Source organism: Xenopus laevis, chromosome 9_10S (assembly GCF_017654675.1).
Source record: "Xenopus laevis strain J_2021 chromosome 9_10S, Xenopus_laevis_v10.1, whole genome shotgun sequence".
Classification (NCBI taxonomy): domain Eukaryota; kingdom Metazoa; phylum Chordata; class Amphibia; order Anura; family Pipidae; genus Xenopus; species Xenopus laevis.
In genome coordinates, this window is record NC_054388.1 from 35,226,431 (window position 1) to 35,252,791 (window position 26,361).

A 26,361-nucleotide genomic window follows, 5' to 3' on the forward strand; every position below is an offset into this window, starting at 1 on the left:
CTTTCTGAAATTTATTATGTAACTTAAGTCTTGGTCTTAGCCTTTTAATAGGGTAGCACTTTAAAAATTTATATCAAATAATGCTTGTATTTTGTATTTTCTTAACAGCACCTTTGAAAAAAAAATTTTTGGAAATCACATGGTCAGTTGATTGAAGGTTCACTTAATGATTATCACACACACCTGCCAACAGAGGCGCGGGCTTGGTGGTGGGTGTATGGTGGGTGAGTCTATACAATTATTTTCCACTGTGGTCTGTTGATGCTATTCTTGATAAAGCGTCCAGGTGGAGTAGGACCGAAACGTCGATTCAAATTAAGAGCGACTAACTTTTTTTTCACAATAAACCCTCGGTGTGCAGCAGCATCTTTCTGAGGTATATATATATATATATTATATATATATATATACACACACATATATATATTATTATATTATTATATATATATATATATATAGTATATATATATATATATAATATATACACATAGTACATATATATATTAATGATATATTTAAATATTTACAGCCAATGTGGAACAAGCCAAACCATTCCCTAAGCCAACTCATACCTCACTTACCTCCATAGAAAACCCCAAAATAAGCACCAGGAAAGGCTGTGGGCATTTAAGGGCCACATAAAGTACACTATAAAGCAGAGATTTTTTTAAACTTGTAAATGCACACAACATTTTAGATATATGCAAAAGAAAAAAATGCCAGTAAATTGGCCCTCACTAAGTTCCAGAGCCATTACTGCCCACTGCTAACTATAGGCCACCCATCTCTCCTACTATACCTGCTACCCACAGTCACACTCCCTCCAGAAAGACTATTTTCCCACTGTTTACTATAGCACCATCTCTCCCTTACTACCTGATATCCCACAGTCACACTCCCTTCCCAGAGACTATTATCCCACTGTTACTATAGGCACCATCTCTCCCTACTATACCTGCTATCCCACAGTCACACTTCCTTCCCAGAGACTATTATCCCCTGTTACTATAGGCACCATCTCTCCCTACTAAAATTTTTCAAAAGGCTCGGGACCTGTGGTTTTCTAGATAACAGATCTTTCTGTAATTTGGATCATCATACATAAAGTCTACTAGAAAATGTTACTGGCTCTGCCAAAGTTGCCCCAATTGCGCCCCGCATTTGTTAAGATCGGCCCTACATCCCATCAAATACCAACAGCCCTAAATATAGACATGAGAGTGCACTGAGGGAAACTGGGGGCCAGTGACTCTGAGAATCAAAATGCAAAATGCAGTGGCTGCAAGTCTAATCCCAGTCTCTAGCCATGTGATCACAGCTGCATATAAACTGGAAACCTGCAAACTTCCAAGGATACTATGTCTAGCTATGACTATTAAAGCCATTCCCTGGTTGCTATGAGGTGAGAGCCTAGCAACATGAAGCCTATTACAAGTAAAACATACAGAGCTGTCAAATAAAAAATCTAATCCCTAATAGAATACTTCTGACTAACTTGGTGATGATACTTGTAGTTGTCCAGCCATTGCCAGACTACAAGTCCAGCATTCCCTGTGACAAGCAGTAGCTGAGTTGTAGTTCAGTTAACATCTGGTGGGTCACCAGACAGAGGAGATCTAAGCAGGACAACCATCAGTGGAGATTGGGGAGTCTAGTCAGGGGCCCATGAGTTTTGATGATGGCCCTGGTTCTAAAGCTGCTTAGGTTTGGGGTTGATTCTGTTTCATTAAGCACAAGTTTGACTGGTCACATGTCACATATGTACCTGAGCAAGTGATTGGCTGCCAGTGACTGGGGTGCCATGACTTAGCTCAGTATGACATCACTCTCAGGGAAGCTCTGATTGGATGAAAGTTGCCAGGGAAGTTAACTTGAGGGCTCAGGTATGGATGGCAGTTATTTCCGTTCAGGATTCAGAGGTAAGTGGAACTACTACAGAATCTGGGGGGGGAGATGACATATTACAAAAGGAGAATTAGGGATGGTTTGCCCCAAATGATTTATGGAAGCTTAGGGAGTGAGGACAAACCACCCAAAACTACCCCTGGTACCAAAGCTCTCAAAATTGACCCCCATTGCCTGCTATTGTATGTATGCCTGCCTGTGTATGGCCAACATAAGAATCCCAATCACAACAATTCATTGCTATGTCAATCACCCACACCAAAAAGGGTTTTTAGCTATTACTCTGTAAAGTCCCCCCTACATGTGCATTTGGTAACCAGGATCACCCACACTTGGGTGGCAGGGGTGTCCAGGGTCCTTGATTGCACCAACCTTTTGTATCTCTCCTAATCAGCTTCATTCTATTAAATCTGCTACTGATTTGTGTGACTGGTTATTTATAGAGGGGCAAGCATATTCAGTAGTGCAGTACAATTGGGAAAAATAGTGAAAGGGAAAACCCAGTATATACAGATATATATGGCAGAGGGCTCAGCTCACAACTTCTCCTCTCTATTTTTCTCTCCCCATAAAGCGATTTGCGATTTTTCGAGATTTTTTAGAGTTTTTCATTGTTTGAATTGCGAACGAAGAAGACCATTTTTTTTAATTTACATCAAAGGCAGAAGGATAACTACAACTTGCCCAACCCATTGAGGATCATCTGGAGGAAGGTAAGGATCCTGCATTTCCCTTCTCTGTAAAATGTTTTACAAAGTAGATGAGGCTGAAAAAAGACACACGTCCATCAAGCTCAACCTTTTTTGTGTAACTGCTAGCAAAACCTCACTGACCCTAAGCTAAACCTGTGCTTCTCTAGATACAGCTGAACTACAATTCCCAGCATCCCCTATGAGTTGTAACTCTAAGGCAATGTGTATTTCATGTTCCTTGTAATTTTATACTTTTTACTTTTATTAAGCCTCTCTTTAGTTAAATGTCAACTGTGACTTGACGTCTAGGGTCCCACTCATCCTACCAACTGTCAAAAGCAACTGTTAAAAGGCAACTGTCACTAGCATCAGCACTAGTGTGGATGATACAGTAGAACCCCCACTTTAAATGCTCTGATTCAAGTTTTCCCTTATTTTACATTGTTATTTTGTGGTCCCACCTGTATTTTATGCCCTAATACATTTCCCTGATTTTACATACTTTTTTCTGGTCCCCTGAAAAAATGTAAAAGGGGGTTCTACTGTATATTAGAAAGGGCTGCAATAGAAACAAAAGTAGCAAATGTCAGAAGAAACAAATGCCTAGCATTAGGAATTATTGTGTTATGGTGCAGGAGCACGAATCATAGCACAGCTGGTTATGGGAAGCAGGCACATTGGGTACATGCAGCGATCTCTACATTAATAGGACAAATGAATCTCAATGCATGATGGGATCTGTAGTCTTATCACAAGCCAGCCCAGATCATGACATTATACAATACAATTCTAACTACCTTTTCTTGGCAGCATTATTCCCCCCTATATATGGTGTAAGGTATCACTTCTTGGCTGTAGACATTGCCATGTTGCTCAATATATTTTAGATCCAGACATTATTCAATATTCCCAAACATTTGTGAGCCAGGGGCTTAGAGACCCCAGGGCAGGACTTAGCTTTCTACAATTCCAGGGGTAAACCTGCAGCAAATAAGCACATACCCCAAATAACACTAGCTGGCCATGTTACATAGTTAGTTAGGTGTACATAGTTAAATCGGGTTGAAAAAGACAAAATCCATCAAGTCAACCCCCTCCAAATGAAAACCCAGCATCCATACATTCACCCCTCCCCTACTTTTAATTAAATTCTATATACCCATACCTATACTAACTATAGAGTTTAGTATCACAATAGCCTTTGATATTATGTCTGTCCAAAAAATCATCCAAGCCATTCTTAAAGGCATTAACTGAATCAGCCATCACAACATCACCCGGCAGTGCATTCCACAACCTCACTATCCTGACTGTAAAGAACCCCCTACGTTGCTTCAAATGAAAGTTCTTTTCTTCTAGTCTAAAGGGGTGGCCTCTGGTAAAGTGATCCACTTTATGGGTAAAAAGGTCCCCTGCTATTTGTCTATATAATGTCCTCTAATGTACTTGTAAAGTGTAATCATGTCCCCTCGCAAGCGCCTTTTTTCCAGAGAAAACAACCCCAACCTTGACAGTCTACCCTCATAATTTAAGTCTTCCGTCCCTCTAACCAATTTAGTTGCACTTAGTCTCTGCACTCTCTCCAGCTCATTTATATCCCTCTTAAGGGATATAAATGTATCTAATGTAGGTGGCATTATTACAATGTGTAATTATAAATGAGAATAAGGAAAAATTTAAACAGGAAAAAGGAAGAGTTGAAATGTTTTGTTTGGCCACTCAAAGACTTTTGCAGCTGCTGTTTAGTTGCTATAGTTTAATTACCATAACAACCACACACCAGTTTGGAAATAAAATTAGTACATGAATAGAAAATAATGGGCTGAAAATAAATAATACTAGTACTGGTTTAAACCAATGGGGATAAGAAGTGTGAAGATGTCATAAAATGACTACTTTGCCCATATCAACTTCCTACCTGCTCAGATGTGTAGCAGTGAGGTTACAGAGAGGTGCTTGTCTTGAGCTTGTAGTTACCAGCAGCTACAAACAGTTGTATTCTTTATCTCCACTGAAGCAGCCACTTACACCAACCTTTTTTTCTCATACAGGAGCGTCAAGATGGGTGCCGGACATTCTAACATCTTGCGTCGGCACCGGCATTCTGAGGTAAGGCAGATGGAAATATCAAGCTGACGCTTCATGCCTGACGATTAGAGACCTTACCAACAGATAGAAAAGAAAATTCCTCAGATTATAAGAAATATTTCATAAACCCATTGACAAACAGTTTCTGATGTTCATGACAAATATCATGTTTCATAGTAAGTTAGGTTGAAAAAAGACACACATCCATCAAGTTCAACCTTTTGACTTTTTTCGCCAGTTGATCCAGAGGAAGGCAAAAAACCCCATTTGAAGCCTCTTCAATTTGCCTCAGAGGGGGAAAACATTCCTTCCTGACACCAAAATGGCGATTGGTCTAGTTCCTGGAACTATGGCTATCTTCCATAACCCTGTATTCATTCACTTGCTAAAAAGCCATCCAACTCCTTCTTAAAGAAGGAAAGTCTAAAATAAAATAAGCTTTAATTACTGGCCATAAAATATAAATATTATTACCAGCAAGCATTTCTTCATTCCGTTTTTCATTCATTCTTGCGCTTGTAATCGTTTTTCAAATATAGTGGCGAGCTGCACAGAAACGGATGTCTTTGCTCCAGTCCATAAATCCTTCTAATCAGGGCACACGCATGCGCAATCCGTCTAAGAGTGGCCCTGCGCAATCGCACTATGATCTCCTGTCTTCCCGAGAAGAGATGACGTTTAGGTCACGTGATCTGCCCATTCGTCATCCCTAAACTCTCTCTACCTGCATTTACTCCACCTTGATTGATGTTCCCCTTTGCCTGGTAACAAAGGGAAGCTTTGAAGCGAGCACAGGAACAGAGGACACGCAAATATACCCAGCGTTCGGGTCTGTAAAACATATTGTGGCACTTACAGGCTTATTCAAAGAATGTGCACTATAGATGCGACACCAATGCTTATCACTGTGTAGCGACATATGCGTGCTTGTTTGGTTACACCACAGGGTCACGGGAAGAAGTGCATCCGCACTAGAGACAAAGCGCAGGGAGGCAATTTGACAATGGAAGTTTACACTATAGAAAAATTTTGGAATGGAAGTGCACAAAACTGTAAAGCCATTGCAATTCTCAATGCGGCGTTTCAGGAGGGGGATAATGGCAAAGAGAAAGAGGGAGGTTATTTTTTTAACTTTCCTTCTCCTTTAAAGCTATCTAATGTCAGCCTGTACCACTGATTCAGGGAGAGAATTCAACTGTAAAAAAAAAACATTCCAAACCAATAGGAGGAAACTTTTTTCTTCTAATTGGAATGGGTGACAGGCACTTAACCATTGTTTATTAATTGTTTCCCATTCTCTATAGACTGTCAACATCAAACAGTCTCTTGATGCTTGTGAGCCCCAGGTAGGTGTCTCTCTTTCAGAAATGAAGGAGGAGTTGGTGAGAGTCATCCAGAAGGAGATGAAGATGGCAGCAGGGGCCGAAAATCTGTACCATGCCACCAAGGACAGAAAGACCAGAGCCCTGATGAAGGAGCTGAGGAAGAGCAGTGAGAAGAGGCTGAAAGCCCTTTACTCCTCTCTCCTCAAGCTCAATGAGGAGATAGTTCGGAGGGAAGCAGAGCATGTTCCAGGTGAGTCACAACAGGCTCTAGCCTCTTTTCTATTGGCATTATATGGGGTAACGTGTGTCATCCCATCCACTACCCCTTCATGGGAAATTAAAGTAAGCCCCACAGAACTATAGATGAATTGTATGGCTTTTGCATGTACTTTTCAAACAACTGATTATTAATAGCATCTTACCAAATCAAGAAACATCCTTAAGCCTTAGGTTCAAGAAAGTTTTTATATTTGAAAATTCATTCACTATGTTTATTTACTGTCTCTTTAGATGCAGCAGTGGAGACTGCTAGTGACACTGGTGTAAACCTCCTAGCAGAAGAGGTCAGCGCAGAAGAGGTCAGCGCAGAAGAGGTTCAGGTCGTTTCAGAACCTGCCAGTGATTCTTTCCAAGTGAGTATTTTATACTGATGCCATTCATTTCTTGGCCAGAACATAAACATTGCTTTTATCATATCCATGTGATGCCACATTCATTCATTGCACAATTGTCCCTTGTTTGCAGCATCATCATGACGAATCCACTGAAGAACCAGTGCCAGAGGTAGACGAGGTACCCGAAGAGCCATCGGAGAGGTGAGGATATTGTGGAGTTTATTAGAGACCAGATTAAATCCCTACCCTATACTATCATCAAATAAAATCTTCACAATAACAGGATTATTCTTCTGATTAAAGTAAAGTATTAGATTGGCACAGAAGAGGATAGATGGTAATATGCACCTGCACTTTGGCTGGGAGATTACACAATACATAATTCAATAGCACAAAGCCACCTATGAATTATGGCTATGGGGTGCTGTGCTATTGAGGATTATGGAGAATGAATCGGCTAAGGGTAAATAGAAACGCAAAATAACAAACTTACTTTTCCTTATAGTGAGATATCTGTGGATGAAGAAAACATCAGCCCAACTCCACCTGATGCAGCAGAAGGATGTCCACTGGCAGTGACAAAGGACCCACAGTAAGATGCAACCTGCACATGATGATTATTATGACTATTAACATTTCATTTGAAATAAAAATGAGTTTCATGTTGGGTATTTCTTTTTCAGAGCTTTGCAGTTGACCAACTACAGACTGCAAGACTTCAACCAACGTGGTTTCCTAGGCGAGGGCGGATTTGCCAAGGTAATATTAAACTTAATCCATAATTAGGATGACTATTGGCACATGCAAGAACAGTGGCTAAACAGTTAGTTCTGTTACCTTGCAATGCTGGGGCAAGTATGGATCGATTCTTGCAGCTCTCTGAAAGGGGTATGGATGTTCTGCATGTATCTTCCTGCATTTCCTGAGATTCTCTCTTATTCCAGGTTCTCCTTGTTGAACACGCGGCAACCAAAAGATCCTATGCCCTGAAAATCTTGAAAAAGGAGAGCATCACCTCCTCAAGGGGCATTGAAAGGTCAGTTTATGGAAATGATCATTTTAGCATGGTTGGCTTTGTTACTTACCCATGTCCCTTGTTCTGACAATGAATGCTTTTAATATTCAGGATCTTGCTAGAGAAACGGGTTGCTTTCGCCGTTGCTGACCACCCTTTCGTTGTGGATATCCACGCCACGTTCCAGTCAGAATACCATCTATTCTTTCTGATGGAGTACGTTGCTGGCGGCTGCTTAAAGAGCTACCTGCAGAGGGAAGGTGCATTTGAACAACCAAGAGCTATGTAAGTACAAATTAACCTTTACCTAGAGTCATGCGGGTGCCATTCATACAGTAAGTAAGTAGTATACAGGGTCTGGCTCCTTGTTTATCTGACAAAGGCAAGAGGATGTAAGAAAACATCATTATTTGGAAATATATAACATATTTATTTAAGCGGAGCTGCATGCAGAACATACCATGATAGTAAGTGGGTCTCTTGACTTACAGCGAGCCAGTAATATTTAGACAGAGATACACTACACTAACAAATATATGACTATGTATTCAATAACCTAATGATGGGATTCTCTTTGCAGGTTCTATGCTGCTTGCACGCTGATGGCCATTTCATATTTACATGAAAATGACATCATACACCGGTAAGTATATTTATTATTTTCATGTACATGAAACATTTTGCAATATAAAATGTAAGGGAGCATTACTGCTAAACATATCAGACAAAAGAACAGAAGCCAATATTAATATCCCCTGTAGAGCATGACCACAAGAGCAAGAGAACTTCAGCCTTGTGCTTTTAAAAGGCCATGGATCTACTTAGTGACTTATAATATCCTTATATTTTACATAATTAATTGTATTATTCACGTTACATCACTAATTATTTCCCCTTTTGTCACAGTGTCCCAGATATGTTGTACTTTGCTAACTTTTGCTGTTGTTTTACCACAGAGATCTCAAGCCGGAAAACCTACTTTTAGACAGCAGCGGATATGTTAAACTGGCTGATTTTGGGCTGAGCAAAGACGGTAAGGATTCTCATAAACTAACAAATCAAAAGGTTCAGTTTCACATAATGTTATTGAGGTTCATGAAGTGACTGACATTTGTAGTTTCATATTATGAGAAAGTGAGAGTGAACTTTTCCTACTAAGTTATACTTTAGCAGAGCAGATTAAAGGAGGAAAGAAAAGGTGAAATCACTGGAGGGTGCCAACTGTTAGGCATATCCCCCATTGATTAGTATCACTTAATGTTCAGTTTGTTTGCTGAGCATGCAGGTCAGGATGAAAAGAAAGCTGAACAGTTACTGTATGTGTCTAATATGGCCCAGCAACTAGTGGCCAACTGGCTAAAAGGTTAGAGAGAGACGCAACATAGTGATTTGTGTTCTGGCTGTTACCTTAGACATCGGTTTACTCCAGCTATTATGGATTACATTTTTTGGCTGACTATATTGAAAACTTTTTTTTCACAGACAATATTTTACCCAGTTTCATTATCAAACTAAACATTATTAAACTGAGTCGATACAGATAAATAAGCCCCAAATGATCATCCGTTTACTTACAATAACTGTTTTTTTTCAGGAATTGGCTATGAAGGGCGAACAAGTAGCCTGAAAGGATCTTTTGGCTACATGGCACCAGAAGTCCTCGCCAGGGAGCCATACTCAAGATCTGTCGACTGGTGGTCTCTGGGCATTGTAATATACGAAATGCTAGTTGGGGAGGTAAGTAGAAACCTTAATAACTGGACGGAATAGGCAACTGTTTATTAACTTAATAACATCAAGAATTAGCTATATTAGTCACATATGGCCACAGAGCAATAAGTTGTTTGTGTGGCAGCATTTTTGCATTGATTGCATTTGTAGGGAATATAAATGGTATGCTAAAATATGCCCACTACAATCTAACCTTACAAACCCCTTTAATGTATGTAGCAACAGGTTTTGAAGCCTTCTTAGCCACTTACAACTGATTAGTTCTATAAACTATTGTAACAGAGAACTTTCTTATGTTCCACATTGTAGAAACCAATGCTGAGACCATCTACTGGTTTAGTCGTCCCGAAGTTCCTGGCAGCGGATGCCGTCAACTTAATATCAGGGGTAAGTTACTCAGTAAGTTAAGGGCGCAAGCTGTGGTCCAACCAGTAATTCATGAACAGGTAGCACTATCCTTGCATCCCTTAAATCATTTCCTTTCAATTTGTGCAGTCTAACTGTGTATTAGCCTTTATAGCCATTAACTGTCACACAGCGCTGCAACAGAGATTATCTGCTAATGTTTCTAAGGTCATTCTCTTTCTTTGTAGCTCTTACAGCGGGACCCACTGAAGCGGCTGGGCTCAAGTGAAGAAGATGCATGTGATGTTATGCATCATTATTTCTTTCGAGTAAGTTCATCTTTCAGTCAACTTTTGGTAGCTACAGAAATGAACTAAGGGTAAGGCCACACGTGGAGATTCGGCACTGAGGCAACTTTGGGCGACTATTGAAAACGCAATCGCCGCGTGTGCATTAGCGCAGGCGACTTTTCATTGTAGCCTATGGGGAAACCCGCTGAGGCAGTTCGGGGAGATAGTCGCTCAAAAGACGAGGGGATAAGTCGCCAGCTGAAAAAATCTTGCGGAATCTCCTCGTGTGGACTAGCCCTAAAGGTACAGATGAACTCCCAATGTTTATATGCTAATCAAACATATTTTAAATAAAATAAAAGTTTAAGTATGCTAAGTAACAATTAATAATAAATGTTTTTATATTGTCTATTAACCAGAGCATTGACTGGATGGCTTTGCTAGAGAGAAGAATGCAGCCCCCGTTCATACCTGAGGATGTTAGACTTTCCGAGGATAAAGATCAACATCTAGTTCTAACTCCTCCCTCCGAGGGTTCCTTGGCCATGGAAAAGGAGATTGCGGAAGCCTTTAGGGACTTCGATTATACCGCAATGTAGAGCTCCAGGATCAACCTGCAATGCCAAAATCACCAGCGTGAGATCTTGATTCATATTTCCCTTCCTTCCTCTGCAGTAGGACCGGCGATGCCCCCCACTTGCACCACAGCTCAACCAGCAGTGCCCCTCCTCCTTCCACCTCCACCAGCGGTGCCCCATCTCCTTCCACCACAGCTCCACCAGAGTTGAACCTCCTTTTACCACCATAGCTCCCCCAGCGGTGCTCCCCTACTTCAAACTAAAATATGGTATCATAAACAGGAGCGCACTTAAGCTACTCGGTAGACACAGCATTCCTTTTCACTCCATCCCTCAGTGTGCAGACGCCGGGGTCTGTGGGCTGCCTGGGGTTTAATGGAATGGAATAGAATGCAGCATTCACCAAGCAGCTTAATGATGCTCATGTGTATGCTACCATATTGCTTTCTATATCTTATCCTTCCTCCATAACACCACCAGCGGTGACCATCCCCTTTCAATAATAGTTAGACCAGAGTTGCCTTCCCTTTCCATATAAAATATGGTATCATGAACTGGAACACCCTTAAGCCACTCGGTAGACACTACATTAATTTTCACTCCATCCCTCAGTGTGCAGACGCCGGGGTCTGTGGGCTGCCTGGGGTTAAATGGAATGGAATAGAATGCAGCATTCACCAAGCAGCTTAATGATGCTCATGTGTATGCTGCCATAATGCTTTGTATTTTTTTTCCTTCCACCCTAATACCACCACCGGTGACCTCCCCCCTTAAATCAGTTACACCAGCTTTGCCTACCCTTTCCATATAAAATATGGTTTCATAGACAGAAGCCCCCTTAAGCCACTCGGTAGACCCTGCATTCTTTTTCACTCCATCCCTGTGTGCAGACGCCGGGGTCTGTGAGCGCCTGAGGTTTAATGGAATGGAATAGAATGCAGCATTCACCAAGCAGCTTAATTACACTCATGTGTATGCTGCCATATTGCTTTCTATTCTTATCCTTCCACCATACCACCAGCGGTGACCCCCCCCTTTAAATCAGTTACACCAGCAGTGCCTTCCCTTTCCATATAAAATATGGTTTCATAGACAGAAGTCCCCTTAAGCCACTCGGTAGACCCTGCATTCTTTTTCACTCCATCACTCAGACTGTAGAAGCCGGGTCTGCAGGCTGTGTGATTTCCAAAGGAATGGAACAGAATGCAGAGTTCACCCAGCAGTCTAAAAGGTGCTCATGTCTATGTTGCCATATTCCTTTCTGTTTCCCTTACCCTTATTTTCCTTGATTATATATGACGCGTTGATCCTGGGAGCAAATCCGATTGCCCTTAAGGAGTCAGGAAGGAATTTTTTCCTCTAGTTTCTCAGAGGTTTTTTGCCTTCCTCAGGATCAAAAAGCGTAGTTTTTTCATTTTTATCAATAATAAATAAATTATTACATATTTAATTAACTTCCATGTCGCTGTGTGTATCTTTATTCCTGGTATTGGTCTGTCTATTTTACTAGAGAGGGGGAGGGAGTAAAAAAATGGCTTGCAATAAAGAAACACTGAAAGGTTCAGTACCTGTGAGTGACACCAGTCCTACTGCAGGTACGGCTGCTCCACCAAGCATTATCACACTGGGCCGGAGAGTTTGTTTATAATATGTATTCTTTGCATTCTCCCACCATTCATCATCATGGTATGACGGCTGAATGCTCAGTGCACCTGCTGGTACATCCACGCATCAAAAAGCTGGAGAAGAGAAGAAAAATAATTAATAAAATAAACTCAGGGTTTAGTAACACTTGAATGTATCACAGTAAGAGTAAAACCTTATAAAAGCACAAGACAAAATTATGAATGTATTTAAGGCCCTAAGGATATCTAAATTGTGAAATGTTGCAGCCGTATTCAGAATAAAGAATGGATCCCACTCTCCCTTTCATAGCTGGTCAGGTATTCATATTGTGGGGTTCACAGCGACCAGGCAGAGAAACATTTACTGATTTGTTCTTAGGATTTGTGTAATGCTTCAATGTCTGATAGGGGATGCTAAGGTTTTTGGCAGGCATCTACTCTACCACCAGCCCTTTCTCCCATAACCTACCTTTTTTTGGCCAGCTCACCATATCACATGCAGGGTTTGAAAGTCGTGGTTGGAAAGAATGGGTAGAGTTCAAAACAAATAGCTGTCATAGGAGACTTTGTAAACACGAAAGGTGTGCAGTATGTGTTTTACGTTAAATTGCTTCTACTTGTTGGTATTGAGTCTGTGTTTGCACCTTGGCTGGCCTGTGCCCGACGAGAGTGAAGTAGGCACTAGGTTTAAGGAAAGAGGAAAGCCCGTATCCTCAGCTCTCTTTACCCAAAGAAGGTCCTGAGCCAATTTTCCTTCACTTCAGTAGGCATACAGTACTTTGAATGAGCTCTAGCAGAGCTTGAGTGATACACTGTTTCTGTACCTTTAAGAGGTGGTTCCTGAGGTACACAGGGTATAGATAGCTACATTGACCAATCACCTTTAATAGCAGGGAGAAGCGGGCTAGACCAGGTGAGCATACCCTGAACTATATAGCGTGTAATCCAAATGGAAGAGTGCGCTGGGATGAGCGCCCCTGTGAAGTGAACTGGTAGCTGAAGCAGAAGTTCCCAGCTGGCCCCAAGTGAGGCAGCCCCAGGATGAAAGTGAAGAAGCACTACTTCAATGAGTGGCCTCTGAAAATGCGCTTGTTGCAGCTGGCACTGTATAAAGTGGTTATAGACTGCATTATTACATTGATCTACAACTATATAACACACACGTTTTGAAGCCTGGGCTAGTTAGTGACCATAAAAGCACCCAGTGGTCTCTAATTACCCTTTAATGTTTGGGAGGATGTTCATACAATATAATGTAGATTTTGGAAGCAGTCACAACAGCAGGATAACTGCAATTAAGCTTTTACTGTGCATCCACAGGACATGTTTCGGGCTCACAGGCCCTTTTTCAAGCTTAATAACAGTCATCCTGCTGTTGTCAGTGCTTCCCAAATCTACATTATAGTTACTAGTTCTGTGCCCCTATAGCTACATCTCTGATTAAGACCATAAAAAGAAACACAGAGGTGTTTGAAACACTGATCTTTCTGCACACAAGTAATACAGCGTGAAGGAAAAAACACATGAAAATAAGGGTGGATACTAAGTTTGGGGTAAGAAATTGAGGCTTTTGAAACACCCTTCCTAAACTGCCCCAAAATCCTTTTTTTATCTACAATAGTTTTGATACATACAATCTGTTTTGCATATGTGATCTATGAAAGCATTAATTTTGTGCTTATTTGAATTTGTACTTATCGGTTGGGGCTGCCACGTGGCTTCCCTTAGGCAATACTTTAGAGCAGTGCTGTCCAACTGATATGGTACAGAGGGCCGGAATTTTTCTAATCTACATAGTGGAGGGCCGATAATGGAAGCCAATGTTAGCCACTCCCTGTTTTTAGACCATACCTACTTTAAACCACACTCATTTTACTGCAAGACCATGTCCACATTAATAGCACACCAAAAAAGCAGATGGTTAGTGCTCACTGCAGGGATCAGGGCCAGAACTAGGCGTAGGCAGCTCTCTAGGACAGGTACATAAATACTTGCTGCTGCTGGCACAGGAACAGATTGGGGGCAATATGATGGCTGCTGAAGGGCTGTATGATGGATGGCTGCTTAGCTTGCAGGGTACAAGTATGGGGGGGCAGTATAATGGATGGCTACTAGCACAGGTATGGGGGGCAGTATGATGGATGGCTACTGGCACAGGTACAGGGGGGCTTTATTATGGATGGCTGCTGGGCTTGCTGGTACAGGTACAAGGCACAGTAATATAACTGAAAAAGTATTGCACATTTTCTTGCTTTCTTTATTTAAAAACCATCATTGTAAGGAGGTAAATGGTAATGCAGGACAGGGGTGGGCACTGATTGAAGCTCTTGCCTAGGGTGCCAAACTACCTTGGCCCGGCACCAGCAGGGATGCCACTCATATGGGAAGAAAGTTAAGTCCTATTAAGACCTACCCTTAAATCCATATGCCTCCCCTTCCCCTGTGTATAATACAGTTCTCCAGCATATGATTAAACACCTTAGGGGCCCCTAACAATAATTTTCAAATGCTAACAAACCCCCAGAACAAATACCAGGCTTATGTTCCATTGGGATCATAGGTCAGGCAGAGTATGGCAAACACAGGGTGCAAAGAGCCGGCAAGTATGACACACACAGGGAGCATAGGGAAGGCAGAACAGAGCAGGAGACAGGAAAATCAAGACCACTCTAAGATGTACTACATACAGTGACAGTGCTGGTGCACCATTAGCATTCTGAATAAAGTGTAAACAGGTGAACAATGTGGGCAGTTTCAGTCTGGGTCTCAGGTGTGAATAGTACAGGTCTATAACAGAGGGTTTTACACTGATTAGTGATTATGCCTTACTTCTTGTGATGGTTCCCTGGATGCTCCGTCTCTGGCACCCTGTATATATCCAATGTATTGTGAAGTATGGGAATCATTCACGACAGCAGGTTAACTGCAATTAGGCTGTTTATTATGTCACCACCATGTGGTGACATAATAAACAGCCTAATTGCAGTTAACCTGCTGTCGTGAATGATTCCCATACTTCACAATACATTGAATAGTACAGGTTTTAGGGGAGTGAACACTAGAGGTGTCACAAATTTGAACAATAAAGGGGGATCACAGGTGTGAACAATACAGGGGATTAGTCTGAATTTGATGTTTAAACAATGCAGGGCCAGTTAATCTCTGTAGTGATACCTTTTAAATCTTGCAAATGGTAAACAGACACAGCAGGCAGACTTTGATGTGGAGGGCCATTTAAATGGGGGTCGCAGGCCGCCAGTTGGACAGCCCTGCTATAGAGGGATATGACTTATGCTGGGCGTATATATGGGAAGTTAAAGGAGACATATAACATAACTGAAAATCACATCCCCCAAATCTTGTAGGTAATAGTGAATACTATATTCAGTGGCGTAACTAGATATTACTGGGCCCCACAGCAAATTATTTTTAAGGCCCCCAAAATGTTTAGAGGTTGACTTGTTTTACCATCATTTATTGAAACTGTATATGAATTAGGGCCTTACGGTGCCGCTGTATCTCCAGGGTCTGCTTCCTCTGTAGTGAGGCCTCTTTATCGGAGCTTCATATAGATCATCACTGTTAGTGAAGTCCGGGTCGACAAAAAGCAGACCCACATCCGTCCACTCATAACCCGCACCTGTCCTCTCACAACCCGCATCCGATCCGAGCCTTCTGGCACTTTAATTTAAAGTTATACAGGAACAAACCCAAACATGCACATCCTGGCCTTCTGATTCTTAAATGCCCGGTGCTCAATGATGGAGAGATCGGCGCCCTCACAATAAAGAATGTAAGAAATTTTACTGGCACATGTGACAAATGCAAGTAGGGCCAAGCCCTTGCGGTTTATGGGTAGCACCTTTGTTAAGCATGCTTGGATTTGTCAACCCATTCCAAACAGTACCTAAAACTCACACGACTTCAATGTGGCCAACAAATAGTCCAAATCTAAACCCTGTATAAAGTGCTAGGGTTTGTCCAGACAGAATCCTAGAGTTGGTGCATCCTTGTTTAAAAAGGACAACTTTAAAGGCTCTGTCCCATAGACCCTCTCTGGTGTGTTCCATATAAGCAGCAAACATCCCAAGGGCCGCCATTAAAAATCAAGGGGCCCAGTTCAACAAAAAATTTCTGGGGCCCCTGAGCCACGCCCACCTCACAAACCCCACCCCACAGTTAAAAGACCACACAGACATCAGTGCTAAAATGCTAAACTCCCCCACACACAAGTTATAAAAAGCCATTGATAGTAAGGGTCCCCCTATAAAAAAAAAATTGGTGCAAGGGACCCACATAAAAGCTTTTTAAAAAATCATTGGTGGTCAGGTCCCCCCATAAATTAAAAATAAATGTTGGCACCAGGGCCCTTCTTGCAAGTTTAAAAAAAAAAAAAACCGGGGGCCCCAGAGAATATTTTAAAAAAAAAACTAACATTGGTGGCAGGGCCCTGTAGAGTATTAAATAATACATTGGTGGCTAGGGCTTTAAAAGAAATTAAACACATACATTGGTGTCCAATAGAACTGAACTCGTGGCTTCGGGACCTCCAAGTTTGGCTCTTTAGTGACTTTGGGACTTTCCTCTGCTTCAGGACTTCAAGTTCAGCTCTTTCGTGACTTCGAGTCTCTTCACGGCTTCTGTAGTTCAGCTCTTTTTGTGACTTCGGCAATTGGGGACTTGTTTTTCGGTGGTTCAGTTTTTCTCGCTACCCAATGATAGGGCCAGCGACACACTGCTGTTGAAAAAGGGAAAGCAAATTGAGTGGTTGCATTAACGAGTTCCATGGATGGATTGGGCCGTATAGATGTCCTGCCATATTTTGATGCACTCTATGTGATAAAGAGATATCCATTAGCCAAGGCCTTAATAAATAGCACCAACATTTGGTACCTACCACTGGCCATAGAAAAGGCTTAGTACTGTGATAATGGGTGGACAAACATATGGCAATTTGGCCAAACCTACAGATGGGTAACTGCACTGGTCTGAAGGGAAGATAAAGAATAACAGATTACAAAGACAAGGGAGAGCTAGATGTTTCCCAATTGGCCAATCCTCCAGCACATAGTGTTCATATTTGTTCCAGCTCAGATTTTTCATTTTGGAAAGGGATAAACTAGCGGATGAGTCATTTGGGCAACTACACCTTTATGATGGCTGGTAATTTATTGACATGTATGCAAAACCTGGGATGCCATATATAAACAGTTTAAATGTGGCATAGTGGGTGGGGGCGTGGCCAGCAGCCGATGTGAGGAGACGCACTTGCTGAACGCTCCATTGCCCAGGCCTATACCCTTGTAAATACTGCATTATACCAGAGCAGCCACGGACCGGTATTGCGACCAGAGAGCCCCTCTACCACAGCGATCAATAATGAGGCAAAACCGGGCTCAGAAACGAGCTTCAGAAGCAGCTAACCGGTTTGATCGTTATGCAAGGGGGAGTTGGGACGTCCAAGATGGTGACGAGCCTGAAGAAGCAGCGCAGCATGGAGCGTGCTCCTGGTTACCATCGGCAGCAGAACCAACCATGCAGGACCTGTTACTCAAGTTCCGAGCATCTAAGGAGGCATGTACCGCACTCATTCCCTCAAAAACTGAAGAGATAAAGCTGGACCTGTCAATAATAAAGCAGGACATGCAGAAACTGCGCAAGCCGAATATACCCGGCGCGGTCCAGGATCTGCGCCAAGCTCTCATGGAGTCTCAGCATAAGGCGGACAACTTAGAGAATAGACTGAGTAGGAACAACCTCAGATTTGTGGGGTTCCCGGAACACGAGGAGGGCACTGCTCTGGAAAACTTGAGGAGTGGCTGAAAGAGGTACTGGGGACGCCTAACCTGGCCACCACATTCACCATAGAACGGGCCCATAAAATTCCCTCCAGGCCCACGCCCCTGGGGGGTCCACCCAGGACGCTTATTGCCAAGCTGTTAAATGCCAAAGACATGGACAGCATCCTAAAGCTAGCCTGCAACAAAGGCCCACTTAGGTACCAAGCACATACTATATCAATCTATGCTGACTTCTCAACTAAGGTACAAAAGCAGTGGGCTAAGTTTTTTGAAGCCAAAAGACGACTCCAGGAGGCCAAGCTTGAATACGCCATGACTGATGGTCATAGCTGATGGCAGAACCCTCTTCTTCACCAGCCCACAAGAGATAAACAACTGGCTAGATGGCAGGAAGTAGGGGACAAGGCGAAGCAGCATACCCTCCCCGTGACAACCCCACATAAGGTGATACTCTGAAAGAAAATGACTGGAAGACCTATTGGAAAGCCGCTGGAGAATACCAATGATCAGCTTTTCAGGCTTGCTGGGGCAGGAACCGACCCCTAAGTCTGACTATAACCCGTTCCAGGCAGAAGGCAGCCTATGCTATGGATTACAAAACTTGACTACCCCAGATTGATGGCACCATTGGATTACAAGTTTGGTTTATTTTACTGATCTTCAATTTTGGGCACCAAAGTTGATCTAGAACATTGGACTGTAATGCTAGACTAATAAGGTGGACTATACCATTGGCCTACAACACTGGACTCTAGCATGGGCTGAATGTACAGGACTGGGACACGGGGCTGCGGAAACGGAAAATACCGGGAGTTAGGCATGTTGTAGCCAAGCTGATGTTGGGAGATCGATCCACCCCAGCATGAATTGAAGGGGCAAGCATATATGAAGGGTGTACCAGATTAACTAAATTAGGTAGATGGGGGGGGGAGAAGGAAACCAGGATGGAACAAAAAAAATAAATAATAACAGCAACAAAGCACTTACATTTATATATATATATATATATATATATACAGTGGTGTGAAAAACTATTTGCCCCCTTCCTGATTTCTTATTCTTTTGCATGTTTGTCACACAAAATGTTTCTGATCATCAAACACATTTAACTATTAGTCAAAGATAACACAAGTAAACACAAAATGCAGTTTTTAAATGAGGGTTTTTATTATTTAGGGTGAAAAGAAATCCAAACCTGTGTGAAAAAGTAATTGCCCCCTGAACCTAATAACTGGTTGGACCACCCTTAGCAGCAATAACTGCAATCAAGCGTTTGCGATAACTTGCAACGAGTCTTTTACAGCGCTCTGGAGGAATTTTGGCCCACTCATCTTTGCAGAATTGTTTTTCTTCAGCCATTCAGAGGTGGATTTGCTGGTGTGTTTTGGGTCATTGTCCTGCTGCAGCACCCAAGATCGCTTCAGCTTGAGTTGACGAACAGATGGCCAGGATTTTTTGGTAGACAGTAGAATTCATGGTTCCATCTATCACAGCAAGTCTTCCAGGTCCTGAAGCAGCAAAACAACCCCAGACCATCACACTACCACCACCATATTTTACTGTTGGTATGATGTTCTTTTTCTGAAATGCTGTGTTACTTTTACGCCAGATGTAACGGGACGCACACCTTCCAAAAAGTTCAACTTTTGTCTCGTCGGTCCACAAGGTATTTTCCCAAAAGTCTTGGCAATCATTGAGATGTTTTTTAGCAAAATTGAGAAGAGCCTTAATGTTCTTTTTGCTTAAAAGTGGTTTGCGCCTTGGAAATCTGCCATGCAGGCCGTTTTTGCCCAGTCTCTTTCTTATGGTGGAGTCGTGAACACTGACCTTAATTGAGGCAAGTGAGGCCTGCAGTTCTTTAGATGTTGTCCTGGGGTCTTTTGTGGCCTCTCGGATGAGTTGTCTCTGCCGCTCTTGGGGTAATTTTGGTAGGCCGGCCACTCCTGGGAAGGTTCACCACTGTTCCATGTTTTTGCCATTTGTGGATAATGGCTCTCACTGTGGTTTGCTGGAGTCCCAAAGCTTTAGAAATGGCTTTATAACCTTTGAAATTGAACTCAGGTGTGATAAACCACAGTTAAGTTATTTTTTAACAAGGGGGGCAATCACTTTTTCACACAGGCCCATGTAGATTTGGAGTTTTTTTTCTCCCTTAATAACGTAAACCTTCATTTAAAAACTGCATTTTGTGTTCAATTATGTTATCTTTGACTAATAGTTAACAGTTTTTGATGAGCAGAAACATTTAAGTGTGACAAACATGCAAAAGAATAAGAAATCAGGAAGGGGGCAAATAGTTTTTCACACCACTGTATATGGATTCTGTAAAAAGGGAAAACGCCAAGCTGGTGTGCCTACAGGAAACCCACCTAGATCTTATCCATCAAAAAACCATGGGTGGGCTAGCACTACCATGCCACTCACACAACCCACTCCTCAGGGGTAGCAATACTTATAGCAAAGACAGTCCCCTTTCAACCGCTGGATGTACCTATGGAGCCGCTGGGTTTATTTCTATTTGTTCATGGGTACATTGCTAAATGTGAGGCATCTGTGTACATCCCCACTCCGTATAAACATGACAGTGACTCAACTAGCAGAGTTCCGAGGGTCCCACCCCAGAGCATACTTGCTAGCAATGGGGGATTCTAACACTGTGCTGGATCCAGAGATGGACAGATGGCACAAAGCAGGGAAAACAACTACGGAAACCCCCACAAACTTTCATAACCTGGTGAGCTCCCTGGGGATGTTGGAGGCATATGCACCCTGCAACCCAACAGTTCTCAGGTTTCTCAGCCTCCCACTTAACCATGTCCAGAATAGACATGGACCTAGTGACTCACAAAACGTTACCCCTACTAAGTCATATTGTCTATGGAGCAAGAGGGGTATCTGATCATTCGCCACTAGTTTTAAAATTAGACTTAGCCAGAACCCCACAACCATCAAGATGGTCACTTAACCCTATATGGCTATATCTGTTGGATAACCAAACACAGCTAGAACAGACGATAGCAGAATAGCAGAGTGCACATGGGGCAATAACCACAGATGAGATCAGGCAGACACTTATGCAATTTTATTCCTCATTATACTCTATACACACTGTATATACACTATACTGAGGCACACCTTCTTAGATAGTATTACACTTCTAGCACTTCCGCTGGAATATAGCCAATTCCTGGATGCGGACATAATGGTGGAGGAAATTACGGAAGCAATTAATTCCTTCCCCAGTAAAGCAGCAGGTGCAGATGGGCTACCCATAGAAATCTACAAGAGACATATTAAGGTAATAGCCCCTGAAAGCTTATCGGTGTATCAGGCTGCTACGACACAGCAACGGTTGCCAGCTTTGATGTATGAGGCCACTAGAGTCCTGATAGGGAAACCAGGGAAAGACCCCACACTCCCAGAGTCATACCGACCCATCTCCCTATTGAACGCAGATGTGAAAATTCTAGCGACTCCCAGAGTCATACCGAACCATCTCCCTATTGAACGCAGATGTGAAAATACTAGCGAACGTTCTAGCCCGCAGATTGGGGAAGGTCATTTCCATGTTGATTAATCCTGATCAAACAGGGTTCATACCCAACAAAACAACAGCCCACAATATCAGTTGGCTATTTATTAATCTGACCCTAAAAACGGATGGGCCAGCAACCAAGGCGGTGGCGGCACTCGACATAACCAAGGCCTTCGATACAGTCGAATGGCCTTACCTATGGCAGACCCTGCAGAGGTTCAACATAGGGCCCCACTTCACTACGTTGGTTGCCTGTTATATGCTGCTCCCTCCGCCTCCATTAGAGTAAATGACGGGGCTTCCAGGTGGGCGGAGTACACGAAAAGATTATGCTGATGATACCTTAATATACCTAGGGGACAGGGGGAACTCTCTACAGCAATTGGTTGCAGTCACTCAGAAATTCAGGGAGGTGGAGGGATTAAAGACTAGATTAACTAAATCAGTGCTGTTTCTTGTAGACCCTTTACTCCCAGGGGACTGCAGACTGCCCATTTGAGGTGGTGGATAGGTTTACATATCTTGGTGTTACGGTAGCACTGCCCCTTCAGATACCTGGACCTAAATGTCACTACTCTGCTTCAAATGGTCAGAGAGAAGTGCAGAGCATGGGACAATCTAAGGTAGGACCAGTCGGAAAGATCCAATTGATCAAAATGGTCCTAGCCCAAAAAATACTTTACATCCTTTGGCAGGCCCCAGTGTGGATCGAAGGCATCTTCTTTACTAAACTACAATCCATTTTCAAAACCTTCATTTGGGGGTCAACGCTGACGGGAAAGGTGGGAAAGGGGGGATGGCTCTCCCAGACAGGCAAACATATTACTTGGCTGCCCAGCTGGCCCAAACTATCACAATGTTGCAAGACTAAGCAGATCAACCACCATATAAGCTGTGGCGAGCCATCACCCCAAAAATGCCGGAACTAATGTCATCAGAGGGGGCAGTGGGAGAGTGAGTATAAAAATGAGACCTGCCAATCACTAGTAGGGCTGTGACAGTGTAAAGAGTTTGTGAACATGTGAATATGGATCGTCACCTGTCTTTGAAGGCAATTGGTCATGCCAAAACCATCCAATCCGCAGGTCCCCAGGGGTTCTGGGCAGACCTGCACAATCACTAGTCTAGAGTTTTAGCTTTCATATATGTATTCTAGTCTTTAGTCTGCCAAACACTAATTTTTGCGATTGCCATTACACTACTGAGGGCTGTCTTTAATTGCGATGGGGCCCCTGGGCCAACATTCATTTGTTTTAGGTAAAGCTGTCCAATCCATCAGCTGTTGAACTACAATTCTCACAGCCTTGGTAACACGGATATAAAATATCACTGTTGGGTGAACTTGCCTTTTAAACCACCAAATAAAATGTCTGTCCTGTATCTACAGTATTTTTCTTTAGTGAAAGGCAAATATTCCCAGAGTGACACTACAGGAAAGTAGCGCAAGATATTTAATGTAAGTCACAGCTGCAGTGATTAAAACCCCACCTGAATAAGTATATATCACTATTTAAATCTATTTAAATCTTTTTCAGTAATAAAATTTAAAATTACCCCCCTGTGACCCCATTTCAGCTATGGAGGGCAGTCAGACACTGCACTGTAATGAATCCCATACTTGAAATAATATCTGCGCCGGGGATCATGGGATATAAAACCCTTTAAATGTCTTTTATTGATCCCGTTTCGCTTTGCAGAAAAATTCAAGTAAAATGAATTTCAACGCCCATGTCAATTTTGATTCCCGCGTCAATTCGGATGCTCGTGTCAATTTTGACACCGGTGTTAAAGTCAATGGGCAGCCAAATAATTTTGAGGAGCGCCGGTTTTGACGCAATCGACTTTTCCGACATATGAATTTATTCGCCCATCACTAGTCAGTAACAGCAATCTTACACACAACAGCCACATATAAACCTATACATCTCTATAAACTGTTCCTATTGATGTCAATAAATAGAATTTGTTATTAGTGATGTTACTAGTGTCACATGACTGTATATTGCATTGCCAGAGGTTTATATTGGGCCTTTGTGTATTTAAAATGACAGGGTTTGTTATAAATCTCAGTCCATTCATGGAGATGAAATGTAATATCCTTATCATTTACAATGCATGGATGACAGTGGGGGTAAAACACACCTAGGCATGAGAATAGGAGAACGTTGTTCTGGTTTAAACTGAGGATACAGTTGATTGCTAACCTTAAAGGAGAACTAAACCTTAAAAATGAATGTGTCTAAAAATGACATTTTATATACTGAACTTATTGCACCAGCCTAACGTTTCAGCTTGTCAATAGCAGCAATGATCCAGGACTTCAAACTTGTCACAGGGGGTCACCATCTTGGAAAGTGTCTGTGACACTCACATGCTCAGTGGGCTCTGAGCAGCTGTTGAGAAGCTAAGCTTAGGGGTCGTCGCAAATTATCAGCAAAAATTGAGGTTGACCGGTAATATAAGCTGATGCCAGAAAGCTGATTATTAATTTCTGATGTTAGTTGCACTGGTTTCTGTGCTGCCATGTAGTAATTATCTGTATTAATTACTAACCAGCCTTATTTTGTGACATTTAGATTCTATATGTATTGTTTATTGTGAGTCTGTCCCTAAGCTCAGTAAGTGACAGCAGCACAGAGCATGTGCAGTGAATCAGCAGAAAAGAAGATGGGGAGCTACGGGGGCGTCTTTGGAGACACAGATCTTGAACTGCTAAAGGGCTGTGGTTGCCTTGGGCTGGTACAGAAGCCCAAAACATAATGTGCAATGATTCTAGCCTACTTATTTAGTTAAGCTTTAGTTCTCCTTTAATGGCAATGCTGCCCAAAGTGAACAATGCAACCACTAGACATGTCCTGAGCAACAGGCGAGTGCAGCCCAGTGACTGTTTCAGCTGATACTCACTCATGGAGCTGCAGCCACTTTGGACCCCTAAAGACACACTTTAAGGCTTTTTATGTTAAGGAATAAAGCTGCATGTCTGGCACTAGCAGCAGTGGCGTAACTAGACCCCTAAGGGCCCTGGTATGTAAATTTACAAATGGGCACCCCTACCACCCCTCGCGACCCCCGTGCATTGGGCTAGAACACAGCATTACTGACCTAATGTCATAGTAGCAGTTAAATTTGGAAACCCCCAGGCCCTGAACATTCTCAATAACAGCTCCCATTCCTGTACTCAAAGGATATAAGCACAGGAGTCTGAAATACATTTTTTACTGTGTTAATGGCAAGGGTTACTCAGTGCAGCATTAAAGTGGTGGTTCACCTTTACATTAACTTTAATATGGCGCAGACAGAGATTTTCCGAGAAAACTCTGGTTGCTATGGTCCAAATTACCCTAGCAACTATAAATTCATTCGAGTGAAAGACTGGAAGATAAATTGCAGTGAGCCTGAATGAAAAAGTAGCAATACCAATAAATGTATAGCCTTACAAGGCATTGTTGTTTAGAGGTGGTCTGTGACCCCCATTTGAAAGCTGTAAAAACTCAGAAGGCGAGAAATACCTCAAAAAATATTAAAGGAAAAAAATGAAGACCAATTGAAAAGTTGGTTAGAATTTACCATTCTATAACATACTAAAAGTGAACCTGAAGGTGAACCACCCATTTAATGTTATAATATGGGGGACATGTGCAAGGCATCTCTGCCAGTTACATTACATACACAACCTAAAGCAATAGGTGAATTGGTGCATGACTGTAGGTGCTCACGTTATCTTATTGAAATCCTCATGACTCAACTCTGCATTTAGAAAAGCCTACGATCCGACCTGCAGTCAAATGCTTTCTATTACTGCAGATTTAGCAGGCAGACAGGGAGACACAACACAGATAAGCACCTATTGCAACAGCACTAAAAGAATTCTATTACGGGCAGGTTTATTTATGTAATGACGTGACATTTGGCCCCTGTAATGATGAAGGATCATTAATTAGAAATCGCTGCTCTTTTTTTAAGAACGGAGGGAATGGGTGCAGGAGAAAAAGCAAACCTCACAGAAAGAAATAAAGTGAAGGCGATGCAATCAGAGAGAAGGTGCGGGAGGGCCACCAGGGGCACAGGGTCCGATTGGACGCAATCAGTCCAATCGGACTAAGGCCTGCAGAACTGTGATATCATGGGCAACGCTCTATTGAACGGAGCACATGAATACATGCAATTACTTAATGGATGTGGGCCCCAATATATGCAATTACTTAAGGGATGCGGGCCCCATTGGTTCCGCCACTGCTTAGCAGAGACGTTAAAGGATCATTGGCACCTGAAACATGCAGAGCATTTATATATAGAATATATATATATTTATATCCTTTGCTGGGCAGAAGAATCTCAGAGCAGCAGGCTGGGTATTTGGTTGCTTATAATCGATGAATGCTTAACATGGATTCAGAGAGTTCTGTATTTCTAAATTGACATAAGAAAATCTAGGGACAGAGGGATAGTATTTTTACTGTATTATACAAATGTACATTGCTGTGTTTACAAGTAGCTCTATATAAAAAGTTATCTGTACATATGCCCCTTTCAACTTTCTCTGCTGGGAAATAGCAAAGTAAAATGATTATACAGTAGTGCAGTGCCCCCTGCTGCCTGCTTCAGATATGAGGCATTAAGCGTTCAAAAAATCTTAGCCCAACATCAACATCTTAGCCCATATCCAACCTGCTTATGACTTGGATCCTGTGTAGCTAACCTTGAGAGCCCTGACTGGGTCTAGTGAATGTAGTGCCACCTTCTTAGCATTGGAAGGCGATAGACAGAAGGTTGGAATGGTGATGTCCTGATTTAGGTGGAAGGTCGATAACTACTTG

The 26,361-nt window shown here is 42.4% G+C and overlaps 1 long non-coding RNA gene across 2 annotated transcripts in view; it reads right to left on the minus strand.

Moving 5' to 3' along the window:
• Nucleotides 1-4,633: 4,633 nt before the first annotated feature.
• Nucleotides 4,634-26,361, minus strand: part of LOC121398914 — a 28,347-nt gene continuing 6,619 nt past the window's right edge. The window contains exons 2-9 of one of the 2 annotated variants that reach the window (XR_005964614.1): nt 16,718-16,946; nt 12,152-12,322; nt 10,477-10,619; nt 9,215-9,364; nt 7,710-7,886; nt 7,462-7,618; nt 7,118-7,228; nt 4,634-4,758 (exon numbers count right to left, since the gene is read on the minus strand). This is a non-coding gene — a long non-coding RNA (uncharacterized LOC121398914). The remainder of the gene's footprint in view (nt 4,759-7,117; nt 7,229-7,461; nt 7,619-7,709; nt 7,887-9,214; nt 9,365-10,476; nt 10,620-12,151; nt 12,323-16,717; nt 16,947-26,361) is intronic. The other variant, XR_005964615.1, reaches the window with a different exon arrangement.